The sequence below is a fragment of the Acanthochromis polyacanthus genome, chromosome 23 (genome assembly GCF_021347895.1).
Source record: "Acanthochromis polyacanthus isolate Apoly-LR-REF ecotype Palm Island chromosome 23, KAUST_Apoly_ChrSc, whole genome shotgun sequence".
Taxonomy (NCBI): domain Eukaryota; kingdom Metazoa; phylum Chordata; class Actinopteri; family Pomacentridae; genus Acanthochromis; species Acanthochromis polyacanthus.
This window is the reverse complement of record NC_067135.1, coordinates 3,659,886-3,674,982: the sequence shown is the minus strand read 5'-3', so window position 1 is coordinate 3,674,982 and position 15,097 is coordinate 3,659,886. Positions and strand designations below refer to the sequence as shown.

At 40.4% G+C, this 15,097-nt stretch overlaps 1 protein-coding gene across 4 annotated transcripts in view; it reads left to right on the top strand.

The window, feature by feature from the left end:
* sorcs2 (sortilin-related VPS10 domain containing receptor 2) overlaps positions 1 to 15,097 on the top strand; it is a 365,472-nt gene that overhangs the window by 250,231 nt on the left and 100,144 nt on the right. The gene's annotated exons all lie outside the window — the stretch shown is intronic.

Here is a 15,097-nt window from a genome sequence, read left to right as displayed (position 1 = left end):
ACATCGTGAAAAACACATCCGAGCGCTCGCTCTTGTGAGCTGCCTGGCTGCCGTGAGCTCTCGCCTTGACTTTGAAATAAATTCAAGAAAATGGGATTGCTTTTTGTGACTTAAGGTAACTGGAACAGCATCAACAAAACAAGCCCTCCAAGACACTCTAATGCAAATCCATGTGAACAGGTGCAGGTAGAAGACAAAAAGAGGAGCTTACCATAAGGCCGAGAGCTGGCAGCCTGTCGCAAACATTTCCCGCAACAAGCTGCTGCAGTCTCGCTCCATTACAGTCATGTTTTTCTAGTACAGTACATATAGTTCATGCAGCGCTTTGAAGGCCTTTGTAGGGTAGCATGTACTTGCCACAATGGTTGGGTTTGTAGAGCAGAATAATCCATTGATGACTCCACCGGTATGGTTCTCTCTCACCATCATCATGGGCTTCTATCTTTTTACTGTGACATCAGTCAATGAACATGTGTGCGTTGTTTTGGTTACTTTAAAAATCATTATGCAGGGTGTACAGCAAGAAGGTTCTGGGTTCTAACCTGCTGCTAATCTAAGACCCTTCTGTATGGAGTTTGCATGTTCTTCCTGTGCCTTCATAGGTCTTCTATTTCCGACAGTCCATGGGCATTCAATAACGATTATTAATTTTTCACTCATTTTGGACATATTTGGAGTCATTTTGGAAAATTATTAGTCATTCGGGACACATTTCAATTAATTTTAGTCAATGATCACTAATTTTGGACAAGTTTCATGTCATTTTGGACAAATATTGAGTCATTTTGGACATATTTGACTCAAGATTCAAGTCAAAACATCTACAAACTGGAACTTTGTCTTGTCAAACTTTCCACACCTACAAATTCTATTGATGTTAGAACCTCAAAAGTTGGTGAAATGTCAACCAAAGAGTGGATTTTTTGTTGGAAATATGGACAGATTTATATATAAGCACTTGAGGGAACTATCTGGGACCACAATACCACCCTTATTTAAAAATAAGTGGCCTTTTTTAATTTTCAAGAGCCAAAATATTATTTATTTTTGTCATTGTTTTTTTTTTACTCATTTTGGACAAATATTGACATTTTGGACCAGTTTTGAGTCATTTTGGAAAGTTTATACTATTATACTAATTTCTGACAAGTTTCAATTCATTTTTGACAAATGAACTAAATAAATATTGCTCCTCCCTTTGGTTTAACCCTGTGCTGAACTGGCAACCTGCCACCTTTTTATTACCAGTATCAGCTGAAATAGACTCCAACCCTTGACAGGATAAAGTACATTTACAGTGGAGACCATACAGATGAAACGTCCAATGGGAAAATTGAATTTTGTGGCATAATCATCAAAAATGAAACCTTTTGGCCTAATTTTCTGTCCATCTACAGATGATTAAGATAACCTAAGTCTAATAACCAAAATTCTAATTATAATCCAATACCTTGTAAAACCTTAATGTTGATCCTTGATAACAGACACTGATGGTAATAACATCAGCTACTACCTTTCAAAACAGTCATCAAATAACAGATTTTAAACCCATTCTGTGTTTAAGCAGGAGGTTAAACATCTTATGTCTCGACAGAAATGATGGTGCTCCAACCTGAACTTTCCTACCGCTGTATGGTTCAATGGTAAGTGGGGACAATTTGGATTTATAAAGGCAGATGATGAATATAATCAAAGACAGAGCAAGCCTTGAAAGAAATGGTTAATTTGAAGGTTTTCTGAAGGTTCTTTCTATGCCAACCTGCCATACAAGTGGGTTGTAAGAGTTTGGGAAACCCCATTTCAACTGCCCTTCAATAACAGCCTGGTTAAATGAGAACACAGCAGAATGATAAGCGCCTTCTTTGTTGTTTGTGTTCTGTTGTCTCTTATAGAACTAATGCATGCATGTGGGTGAACCGCCGCAGGTTTTCCTCCCCATGCACGAGCCGGGGTTTTGTACCCACTCGTTGCCATTGATTCCCAGTAATCCACTAACAACTGTTTACCGTAGCGGAGCGCTGGAGGCTTTACACTGTGTCAGCCCACGCCTGGATGTGCTGCGCTGCACACAGGACCATCTATCTTCCCTCTAATACAGGAAGTCAGCCAGTGCAGCAGTTTTTTTTTTTGTTTACGGAGCATTGAGGAGTCGAACCCAGAGAAATATTGTGCACAGTCTATTACAGTTAATATTCTGAGGCTTGCAGGCTCGGGGTTGTTTAAATGGGCTTCGTGATTCTGTCATTGCAGCTATGTGTGTGTGTGTGTGTGGTCCAGTGTCACAGGATGACAACTTGTCCTGATTGGCTGTCCCCTCAAGGACACTGGGGTATACAGAACAGCTCGTTCTGTCTTTGTGTGCCAACAGACAAGAAAACAACATGTTATGTAATGGCCATGGAATCTTAAAAATAGAAGTAATGCCCACTCTGTTGCACAATCCTACTTTTAGGACAATAACAGCAAATTACAGCAGTGGCAATTCAAAGAGCGATCCCTCCTCTGCACTGGGCAAACAATGAAAGTAACTAAAATGAGTAGAAAGTTCATTTTTAGTTCATTAAAGTGGAAAACCCACACACATTTCCTGCTATATTTTCATTTTACTGGCATACTGTTACATGATTTCCAGTTGAAACATGTCCTTGTATAGCATTTATCTACTGTCCCCTCAGTTGCGCCTCTTGATTGACCAAGTCATTTAGTATATTGACTCTTAAAGTCCATCCATTCAATGATTCCACACTGTTCTGAGTGACCACATTTAAGAAAGTAACATTCAAATACATCCATAAACGTTGGAACCTGAATGTATAATATACAAGCAGATGACTCCAAGAACCCAATGACATCCTTAGTAACAACCCTAGCAACAACTGCTGTTTTAAGGGTATGTGCAAACAATGTGAGACCAGTTTGATTTTTTTTTTTTAAAGAAGCCACTTTGATCTTGCATAGAGCATTTGCACAATCAGCTGTGTTACTGAGATGTTGCTTCACCACATGTAGCCTGAATGAACCTTAGCATCGACTCTCCAAGTCTCCAGAACTCTACTGGAAGGAAGGAACACCATTTATAGAGAAATTATTCCCTGATTTGGTGGTTTGCTGATGTTGTCTAACATGTTGGTCCAGCATCTCCCACAGGTCTTCAGCTATGTTGAGGTCTGGTGAATGGAACGGTCAAAGCATTTAATTAACATCACTATCATTTTCATCAGATCATCCTGGAAAAGACCGCTCCAATCAGGGTAGAAATGTTTCCTCAAAGGATCAAAGGTGATCAGCTTTGTGTTAATTTACATCGTCCCTTCCTTCTAAGTGCACAAATAAACTCAAATCATGCCAGGGTTCAGGTTTTTCCTTTGACTTTTGAACATATTGTAAACCTAAGAAATTGAAACAGCAATTGCAAAAACTGCTAGCTTTAACTTTAGCTTTAACAGAAAATCAATTGTAGATATAATGCTATTATTTATAGACATTTAATCATCCAAGGAGATATATTAAAAAAGGGACATCACAAATATCTGATTACAGATTCTCTCAAGTAATTAGTACAATCCTCATATCATTTAATTTCCAATTATGCTGCTAACCAGATAGATTTTTGTCTTTCTTCAAAATACCTCTTGAGTCGGATGTTTTTTGTCATGACCAAAAAATACATTCAGAACCACTCTGCCTCTAATTCTAATTAGGAATAGTTTTTTAAAGTACTGACAAAAGAGGCTTGAAGTGTTGAATTAACAACAAACTGCTTTATGAATATTAAAGCATCTCAATGATTATATTTATATATTCTATTGTTCCTGAAAGGGGAAATTCTCTTTTGCATATCCTAGTGAATGAAGCTGGGGTCAAACACAAGACACCCTGAAGGTAGACAGGGTTAAGGGTTAAGTGGCTCAGGACCCTTAACCACTGAGCCACCACTATCCCAAAACCATGGTCTCATTCGGGTTTTGAACCCAGGATTGCACCCTAAGCGAGAATCGTTCTCCTAGACCAACTAGCCATATACAGCCATAGAAACATTCAGAGAAAGAAGCAGGAAAAGAATCCCAAAATGAGCTTATTAAATCACCCCCAGCTTATTTTAAACCTGATGCAGCCTTCCTGAAGTTGAAAAAGACAGAACAAAGTCTTTCAGGACAGAGGGCTGCTCTTGGTCTGGGTTTGATGTTAGGCTGCTGTGCTTGCGTGGATCCAGCCATGTCTTTGAATCTGTTACTCATGAGTCCCACTTGACCGAGGAAGCCGTGCTGGAAAGCAAAATATCTCTATGAAATCCAGATCACAGGTCTGCAAACCAGAGCTCCCAGGCCGAGGGACGAGTCGTTACGCAATGCAATCCAGAGACACGAATTTGGAGCCAATAATAAATAGAATTATGGTGACAAAACATCTTTGATCTGCAGCCCTTCCACAATGGTTTATTTATTTAAAATTACACTGTAAAATCAGGTGAAATCAATGCATTATCAGCCGAATGTCCTGTAATTGCTTCACAGTAGAAGTATTGGTGTGATTTGTCAATGCACATATTTAATTTGAATGTGCAACCAGAGCCGTTTGCACAATAAATGTCCCAATATCCCTCTAAAAAGTAATCATGACTGGTGAAAATTGCAACTGAGTGATCAATGAAGGCTTTGTTTCTGTTTTTGAACTTCTAGAAATCCTTCCAATACTACTACTCAAGGATTGGATTCCACACTACAGACAGACTGTGAAATTAAAGGAAAGAACTAAAGGAATGACTTGGACCCTTGACCCCTAAGAATGAGGGGATCTAGAGGCTCTGTTATGTTGTTGGAAGCATTTTTCTGGCATGTTTTGGGTCCAATTAACCCCCCCCCCCGAAGGAAGAATCTCTGCAACTCTATGCAAAATTGTTCTAAAGTATCGCCTTTCTTCTATGATGAAATATTTCTATCCTGATAGAAGTGGTTTCTTCCTGGATGCACCATCAATGGGGCATGAGGGGTCACTGAAAGGTTTTGACGTGTACGAAAATGGTGTGAACCATATGCTATGGCCTTCACAGTCACCAGAACTCAACCCAACTGAGCACCAATGGGAGATTTTGTGCCAACATGTTGGACAGTGCTTTCCAAAACCATCATGAAAACACCAAATGAGGGAATACCTTTTGGAGGAATGCTATTAATCCCTCAGAGACTTTCAAGAATCTATGTCAAGACACTGGAGCTATTTTGGCAGCACATAGTGGTCCAACACCTTACTAAGACAATTTAGGTTGGGCTTTCTTTAGACGTCTGAATCTTTTTACGTTAGATCAGCCATACTTACCTGCTTTCATCAGAAGAACATGAGAAGACATCATCATGCACAATGAAGAACAAATATCAGGAACAAATAAGAACGACCATTGTTTTTTGAGTGTAGTGTGTGATGCTGATAATTTGTGAATTTTGTGTTGTTACACGGCCAAATATGGATGACTGTTTCTGAACAAATATGATGTTGTGCACCAGTTACCACAAACATTTCCTTTAACTGAAACTAAGGGGTGAAAACCACAAGCCTCAAACCAAAAGAGTACAAATAGTGGCGCCCACAACATAGCTGTGGCCATACGGCGTAAGTAAGGAAGTGTGTGTTTTGCATTCTGACTAATCTGTCCCTTTAAAGTTCAAACGAGCAAAGAAGGCCCTCATTAGAAAAGAATATTTTTGCAGTGTAATCCTGAATTGTTTGACTCGATGCATGCGGCTGCCATTTGGTTTAAATTCATTTATTGTTCACAGGCTTTCCCGATGGCACCCTCTGAGTACGGTTGCACGGTGTTCTGGTCTTTTTTTGTTTAGAAACCACCGACTGCATTGTTCAATAAAGTAAATTACACCCTGGACTTTGTGGTGGAAACTTAAATTAGTCCCCTGCACAGCCTTTACCAATAGCTGTGAGCTTTGATGTCATTGTGAGTCCGAGATGCAAACAGATTACTAATGGAGGAGCTGAGGTAAGATACAGGCAGATATTCACCCTCCCACGGGGCAGCTCGAGAAGGAATAGAATAAGAGTCACAAAGAGAGTTTCCAGCCTTTGCGCACAGCGGGGTTTTTCTCCCATCCTCTGTGCAAACCGGCACGCTGCTGCCACTACCTCATTATTCCATCTGTCAGAGAGGAGGGCAAATAGAGAAATAGAAGTAGGAGCTATAGAGGAGAGATGGGGTGGCGATATCAAACTCAAGGATGAAGGGTCAATAAAAACAGATGGCGCCGACAAGCCACTTTGAAAAGCCAGGCTCTCCGAGCAAACAATGCTAGATTCCATTTCAGAGAGCAGAAAGGTCAGTTTTGCCTCCCATCCCCTTCCAATTTTCCATTCCTGTCGCACTCACCTCGCATGACCCGTGTTGACAGAGCAGATACGTGACTTACCACTGCCAAATCATAACAGTAGCTCGCCTCCAAATCAGATTGATGAAACAATAAAAACCTTTTTTCTTTTTTTTTTTCCATTTGGTACCGTGGAGCAAATCGTTATAATGGCTGTTTGTTTAGCCAGGCATGAAGCTTTAACAAGGCTGGATCTTGTTTGTAGCCTGTCCGCTATCAGCAGTACAAACTGGACCCACAACAACAGTTAGCCACTCCGCCTGCACAAAATGTACTATTTTACAAAGCGGACGGGACTTTTTCTGTAAAATAAAAAGCACGTTTTTTGTGTGCAGTTCTAAATGGACTCTGGGTTATCGCCTCGGAGTGTAGCGCTCGCTTGTGTTTTATAGGTGATCAGTTCAGCATGCTAACGTTCAGAGATCTGACACGCCGTTCCAAGAAGGGTGGCTTTCTTGCCAACAGCAGTATTTTGCAGGAGCCACAGCAGCAGCATGCCAGGAAGCCCACACACACACACACACACACACACACACACACACACACACACACACACACACACACACACACACACACACTTTATCAGGGTGCTTTATGGCACATCAGATACAGCTAGAGCTACTACAGAAATGTAATGGCAACATCACATAACATCCTTTGTACTGTAAAGTGCTGAAAAACTAGGTGATGCTGCAATACGATTTCAAAATAAGACGTCACATCACATCATACTAAAAGAAGGAGAATTATTTTCGTAGGATTTTCATCGTGAAATCATTCATTCTTTCTACAGAATCACCATGATCATGATACTCATACATGTCCACCCCTTTGAATGCCAAAATGCAACAGAAGTCCATACGATCTATAAATAGCAAAGAAAATATTATCAGATCTTAGCAACCAAAAGCCATGTTCAACTGTGTCATCATACCAGCAAAAAACGAAGACTACGCGCACGACACTCTTTGCGTGAGACATCACGGTGGCATCGTCATCGCGGTGGCATCGTCTGGTGTGTATGATGCAAAGGAACATTTCAAATCGAAACCACACCTGAGAAATATGCATCAGAAGGTGAATCAGCCACAGATGATGATGCAGCTACAGATGTGGTAAAGACTGAAGCAATGCTTTGTAGCATCACAATCTGCCGAAGGCTGTGGCTGCCATCTGACGAGACCTTTTACCACACATATTATGTATAAACTGACATGTATGGCTATCAGCTTTAAGCAACAGAGCTGATTTGCATGAGTCTTCCGCGTAAAATTGAGCTATGATGACGGTCGAGCTGCACCGTTGACCAACATCAAGCCATATTAACATTACTGTTGCACCATTCACTGTAAAAAAAAAAAAAAAAGTTCCACAAATATGCATAGGGGAAGTATCACTCACACTATAGACAAATAAGACACTTGCAAAAGTGCATTTAAAATGTAATGAATCAAGTAAAACAAGGAAACCTAGTGGTGCCGTAAGGATAAAAATTAATCAACCTTAGATGGTTGTATGATACTGCAGGTTGTAGGTGCACAGTTAGTAACATTAACTAGTCAAAAACTAGTCAGAGTCTTATGAATACATACAACCCAATGTCTATTACACCAAACATAGAGAGAAGGCGCAATGATGAATATTGTAATTATCAAATGAAATAAATTTTGATGGAGAGCCTCAGTATTCCAAGACTTAAGAGATGCAGCTAAGAATTGAAAATAAGATGTATTCCTGTGGAACAAACCAATTCTATGTCTTAATCTGGTCAGTTTGGACACACAACATTTAAATGTCAGCTGCTTGTCACTCTCTGTTCCAAGATGTTTGTGCGGTTTTGCCCCACTTTTAGTAGAGAAAACACAATTATCATAATCAACATTTGTGGTTCTGGTGAAAACTATGTACTAGCTTTATCTGCATAAAGAGTTTGTTGTTATTGCGCTATTTGTAAATCATCAAAGCGGTGCTGAAGAGATTTAACAGCAGAATGAACAGAATCCACATTATAATACAAAATGGCATAATCAGCATATAGATGTATATTTCACGCAGATACAGAACATACAATATCATCTATGTAAAGAGTGAATAAAACGGGCCCCAGGATTGAACCTAGTGGCACTCTTTTGCAATTTTCCAATTCATACCTAACATTTCCTGTAGCTACACGATGCTGTCTGTCCATGAGGTAACTCTTGAGCCATTTATTAGTGTTCTTCATCTCCTGTGGAACACTTTTTTAAATCACAGAGCAGTTGTTTTTTTAATACCTGGAGAAAGTTAACCGAACAAAGGAAATAAAATGAAAAGAATCTTTAGGAGCTATTGTGACAAGAGCTACAGTTCACATAATAATAATTTCATGATTTCAACAATAGAAGATAAAATCTTCAAGTAAGAGAGCCAATAAAGACAATGGTCCGAGTTGTCATATTGACATTTAAGTTGTGTTGATTGACTCCCAACATCAACTAAGGCACTGAGCAACATAGAGAAAAATACTCAGTTGTCTTTGAGCAGCACGGTGAATTAAATTGTTTTGCTTTTCTTTGGTCCATACATTAACTAGCAAAGATCAAAAGGCAGAAAACTGTATTTTCAGGTGACAATAATACAATAAAACATCTTGTCTGAAGCCATTTTGTTTACCTCATTATTCATTATTAATGCTAGTGTTCGTCACTGTTGGGACCTAAGGTCAAGTTGAAGCACATTTATTCACTTGATTGTCTCACAGTCTACATTATAATTGTCATTTAACTGATAACAAGACACTGCGACAATATGGGCATAATGCAATGGGAGTGTCAAGCTGCTGTTTTTGTCAATAAATGGATGACTTAATGAACTATTCCTACAGTCAGTCTAACATTTAATTGTGTTGTCGGATGTAACTGATTAATGTTTAACTAGCTTATAGTACAAACTCAGTCTTGCAATATACCTCTACACAGACATTATGCAAACTATGCAAGCAGTAGTAGTGGTCCAATAGTGTCTGCTAACTGAACATAGTTCACTATCTAAATTCCCATTAGGTGTTGACGATGATGACAATGACCTTATTGACAACGACAATTTATGTGTACAATGATGATGATGATGATGATGGTGATGCTATCATAAGTACACAATTGTTACAATCTTTACTTTTTTCCTTGCTGACCGAATAAACTACTACTACTACTACTACTACTACTACTACTACATCTTGTTTCTCACCTTTACATCCCTCTCTCCTCCCCCCCATCCCTTCCACCTTCTTTGTAATAAACCCACTGTGCGGCAGAGTTCCGGTAATTCATCCGAGCTCCGGTCAGAGCCAACACAAAACAAACAGCCAGACTAAATACCACTTCATTGACTCCCACTTGCTCCTCTCTCGCCTTGTTGTCTGGCTGTCTCATACAGTGAAGCCAGCAGCTGGTTGCGGGCTGTTAGAGAGGCTTTCGTCTGCCGCTGGATAAGACCTGGTCAGACACAGGGAGACAAAGTGGAGTGTTTCATTAAAGTCTGCCAGATTAGAGTATGAGCACATGTGAAGGTTTGTATTTTGTGCACAGATGTACTTGCTCTAAGCTTGTGCCTCTGAAACTGGGTGACCTGTGGAGAAAAATAATGGAAAGTTGCTTTTAGCTTTTGACAGTACTCTTACAGGGAATGCTATGGTGTTAAATGTTTTCTTCTGTGTTCTTCCTCTCTGACCTCATGACTTGTGGTTTTCCCCTCTGTGTAATATCACCTAAATGCCAAATGATTCGAAACTGAATCAAGTCTCAAGAACTATGTGATTTCTAAGTTGGACAAATGTGTATTTCTTCTCCTAAATAACCAGAAACAAATTCTTTACAAAAGCTATGTTGAAAATACCTGTCAAAATAGCTGTGATAACTGAAACACAATGAAGTACACCCCCTGTCAAAAGTTTTAGGACGCTTTCTCATTCATTTGAATGAGAAAGCGTCTTAAAACTTTTGACAGGGGGTGTACACTTGGGATTTCCAAGTAGCCCATTTGCATGATCATGGCTGTGAAATGACAGTCACCACAGGAATAAAGAGTTGATTTGGAGAAGATGTAAAAGAGTGGTGACCAAGGCAAAATGGCAGCCATAATCAGGAAGTATAGACGAGCAACAGCACCACTAATCAGGGCTGCAGTGATTGTTGTCCTTGTACAGTCTAGCTCTGAAAAACAGACCAGTGAGTGGTTCAGACTAGAGTTATCTTTGAATATCAGAGCTTCTGTGACAGCTCAGACAGTAAGACAGACAACTTTTCAGAACAAAACCACCAGATAAAACTGTGCTAAATAACTAATTAATATTGGGAGAAGATTTTTTGGTTAGATGAGATCAAGATAAATTTGCTCGGACGGCGTCTGACGTGTTTGGTGTGACTCTGACCGGTACTGCCACAGTGAATGCATCGTCCTGACAGTGAAGCACGGAGATGGGAGTGGGCACGGGTGCAAATGTTGTTGGGGAGAAAACATTTACAGATGGCGCCATGCATGCGAGTAAATGTACAAAAATACTTGCTGATAAGCTCCCCCATCAGTCTGCAGGAGCTTCTTGGTAGAAGAGGAATCTTCCAGCATGATAACGATCCAGAGCACACTGCCAAAATCACACGAGAGTTTCTAAAGAAGAACGAAATGTAAGCTCTAACCTGGCCAAGTGAGTCACCCGACATGAATCCAGCTAAACACCTCTGGGCTATTTTAAAGGGATAGGTAGAGCAATGTAACCCTGAGAGCTCCTTCAGCAAGGAGAGCAAAACTGTCTCTAAAGAAAGGCAGAGCTTTCCATAAATTTGTGCAGCACTGTTATCTTCCATGTGTTGAATCTGTGGCCACTGAAAGTACTGATTTGAATGTGAGCAATGAATACTTCTGTTGCATTACATAATGCTGTGGGGCCTGTGTTTTTAATAAAGGAAATCTAAACTTAGAAGCAACCTAATTACTGTAAGGTGATACAGTTTCGCATCAGCTGACTTTCAAATGACATTGCACAGGAATGCACTCGTTTCCACTGTGTACTCTACTTTTCGGGCTCCTTATTGTCTCGTTAGTGTGGCCTCCGCTTATAAAACCTTCCTTTCCAGAGGTCTGAACTGCAATAGAAGCGTGGGAGGCTTGCAGGGAGAGAGAGAGTCAAGATATAGCGCGAGGTGAGAAGGAAAGATGCATGCTGGGGCTCTAATAACAATGATGGCTTAATTACATGTTCAACAGTCATAGAGGCAGCAGGGGCAGTGACGCACACCATTAGTACCACATCAAAAACACCAAGTCAGTCGATGCATGGACGTATTTTTAGATTCACCGTGGGTCACATTGCCAAGGATATCCAATGTCTCTTACAAATAAATGTTTATATTTCTGCTCCTAATGAGTCCAGAACCTGAAACATCACAGTTGGACGTCTTTTCTTTAGCATTATAACAATTCAAAGATAGCTGTTAGTACATGCAGTGACACATAGCCAATTTTTCCACAATGGAAGCAAATATTATGCAACATCATGCTTCTTGCTGATATTAAATGAAAGATTGTGATCATTTGACGTGATAACATCTATAAAAACTTGCAAGAAAAAAATAAAACACGTCTGTAAAACACCTGATGACTGCAGATCCGTGTTGTTCAGTGCATCTGGAATCCACTTCTCTAAGAAATAAAACGAGTCATGTCTGGGAGACCTCGAACCTGACTCCAAGTCTAGAACATTATCTTCTAGAGTTTTGCATTTTGACTCCAGTGCTTGCAGTTTCGATTGCAACCGGGCGACATCATCTTCGGCATTTGAAATTCGAAGCTCCGCTTCCGACGCTCGTTCAGTACAGTCGAGTATTTCCTTTCTTATATTTCCTGTTGCTGTTATAATCCCATCAAATTTAGATTAAAACTCCATTCTCGTGGCGTTAATGGCAGCCAGCACTGCGCTCGTCCCCACATCCGTCATTTCTGCTACGCTGCTAGCGTCCTTCTCCGCCATAGCCTCAGGTGTTTTCTCAGGTTTGCTTCGAGTGTGGAAGTCTGTTAGCTTGATTTATTTTGACGATTTGCCCTTTTCTCCTTCCAACTTTCCTGCCATGTTTTTTTCTACCATTATCGCTCCGAGACTTTGTAATTTGAGTGAGAGAGCTTTAGTCAGATATAAAGTTATATGAGTAGAGTAGCGTAAAACACGTCTTGCTATGTAGCTGCTATAACTGTAAGTCTCTGCCGCCTGGACTTTTAACTTTAATGAGTCCAAAACATGTGCATTTAATGTGATCAATATCCTAAGGATTCCTGCTCTTGAATGTCTGTGTCACTTTTTGTTCAACCCACTGATAATTTCTAAGGATCTTTAATAATTTTGGTGAAATATCTCAGGAAAGCCCTTCTAATTTTCAACCCAATTATGGAGATGAGTCGCCAAACATGCAGCGGCTCATCTGATCTCCTGCCTATCGAAAAGTAATGATTTGTGGCCGGACAAGCCTGCGACTGTTCCCAGCAGCGAAAGCTTGTATTTTCGTGTCAGCAGCACCAGTTTGTGCCTGTACAGCTCATGCTGCCAGTTGTTTCATCATTCCTCAGCTTGGTTGCTGTGAGTTTTTTTTCCGCTCATGGCAGAGATAGACTGCTGGAACTGAGTCAATGAGACGAGAGTGCAGCAGAAATAATAGCGGTATTAGTCATCCTGCTCTCGTACTATACTGTTATAAAGAGCTCCGTTTTCATGGACGCGTCATAGATGGAAGGGTGGCATGTCTTCTTATTATGTCTTCATGCTCTCAGGTCACAGCACTTCCTCTCACAGGTGCTAGCTTGTCATATTGAGCCATTCTACAGTTTTTCTATTAAAGCGATGGCTTCCTGTATGCTCGGTCAGTTCCATCCCTACTCCCAGTGGCTAAACTTTTTCTTCACTCCTCCGTGTGTTGCTCTGAAATCTTCAGCCCCCATTATTTTTTCATCTCACAGCCTCTTCCCCTGTCTCTTTGGCCTGTCATGCCTCTACCCACCCATCCTCCGCTGACTGATCTGCCCATTAACGTGATCCGTTTGCGGTTGGAAATGAAATATCCCCTCTTCCCTGTCGCCGCCCATCCGGATCTCCCTGTAATTAGAGCGCTTGTGTAAAGCAGCGGTCTTTAAATCGTATTGTGTAAGTGCAGTCGGTGGCGATCAGAAAGGCAACTGTTTGGAAGAGTGGATTTGGATTGATGCTCTCCCCTGCTGTAATTATCTATGTCACTGACAGGATGGGAGCAAGGTGAAAATACCTCCACTAAAGTCCATCGATGTGGCGGAGATTAGACACCGAGGGACATAATGACACACATTTCCAGGCTCTTCTTAAATTAAGTCAAGTTTCTTTGGCGCTAGAGCTTGTTTCGCCTCATTTGGTCTCGTTTCAAGACATAAAACTGCAACTACATTTAAAAATGCTGTTTGTGGGTGAAAATATTCTGCATCTGGACTTCAGGTAACACTCAAAATAGTTGGGAAACTGCTACATTTCCTTTTATTAAACCACTTTCAGCCAATATGTCATAAGATTATTGTTTTTATACGACCACATAGCTCTCTCAAATGCAAACTGACGCATTTATTAACTGCATCAGTCAGCTGTCTTTACCATCCTATGTGGCTTTCAGCTGCATTTTTACCTCATTTATTTCTTGCACAACTCACTGAACTTGAATCAATACCCCTACCTGCGATTCAGAACAACAACTGCTTGCCGTTTCCCTTTTCTTTTGCTTTAAACTCCTCTACTTTTAATTTAGGCATTTATGCAGTGCCAGTTTTCAGCCATACCATGACTGAACACGTGTAACTAGTACAGAAGCAATGGAAAGTTATCTTCTTAACATCCCTCTCTCGGTATTGATTGCATAAAAAATGCATATTTAGAAGAGTTTTTTTCCATTTCAATGACCCTTTCCTATCTTAAAATGGCTTAAATGCAATGCTACACAGTTGTTTCCTCTAGAATGTGCTTTTTTTTTTGCACCGCTTCACCTACAACATTGCTTAAACACTGTAAAACTACTCTATACAACAGCACACAAGCTGTGGTATCTGCCATACTCGCTCCATCCAGAAAGCAGATTCTGAAGATAACCAACGATATGATCATATATAAACACCATAAAACTGTTAATTAGTCATTAGAGAAGTTCTTTAGCTGGTTTCTTTGGTCACAATATAATATGAAAGTGGTATTTTTACATTAACCCTCAAGCGACCGAGTGGGATCATTTATGACCCCAGCCATATAATTATATTTGCCGTTTTTATATCTTTTATCTGAAAAATGTTTCCTACCATGAATTTGTCAATCTGCTTGTCCTACAGCTGCTCATAGTTTTTTGTAGAGATCGGCCAACTGGTGTGACAAGGATAAAGGAAACTTGTCTGGGGTCACTTATGACCCCAGAAAGATGTATAGGTTTTTCACTATTGTAGGCCTTAGTTTTATTTATTCATTTCTACCTCTAATCGCTATATTTCAGTGTTTTGCAGTGCACTATAGCTGGCAGACCTACATTTTTAGCCACAGCTGCCCTGGGGCAGACTGACTGGCTGCCAATCCACTCCTACAACCCCTCTGACCACCACCAACATTACACAGCATACACATTCATACACCAGTGGAAGTGGCAGCACTGGAGCTCAGGTGGGTAAAGTGTCTGCATTGGATGAACGGCTCTGCCCCCTGA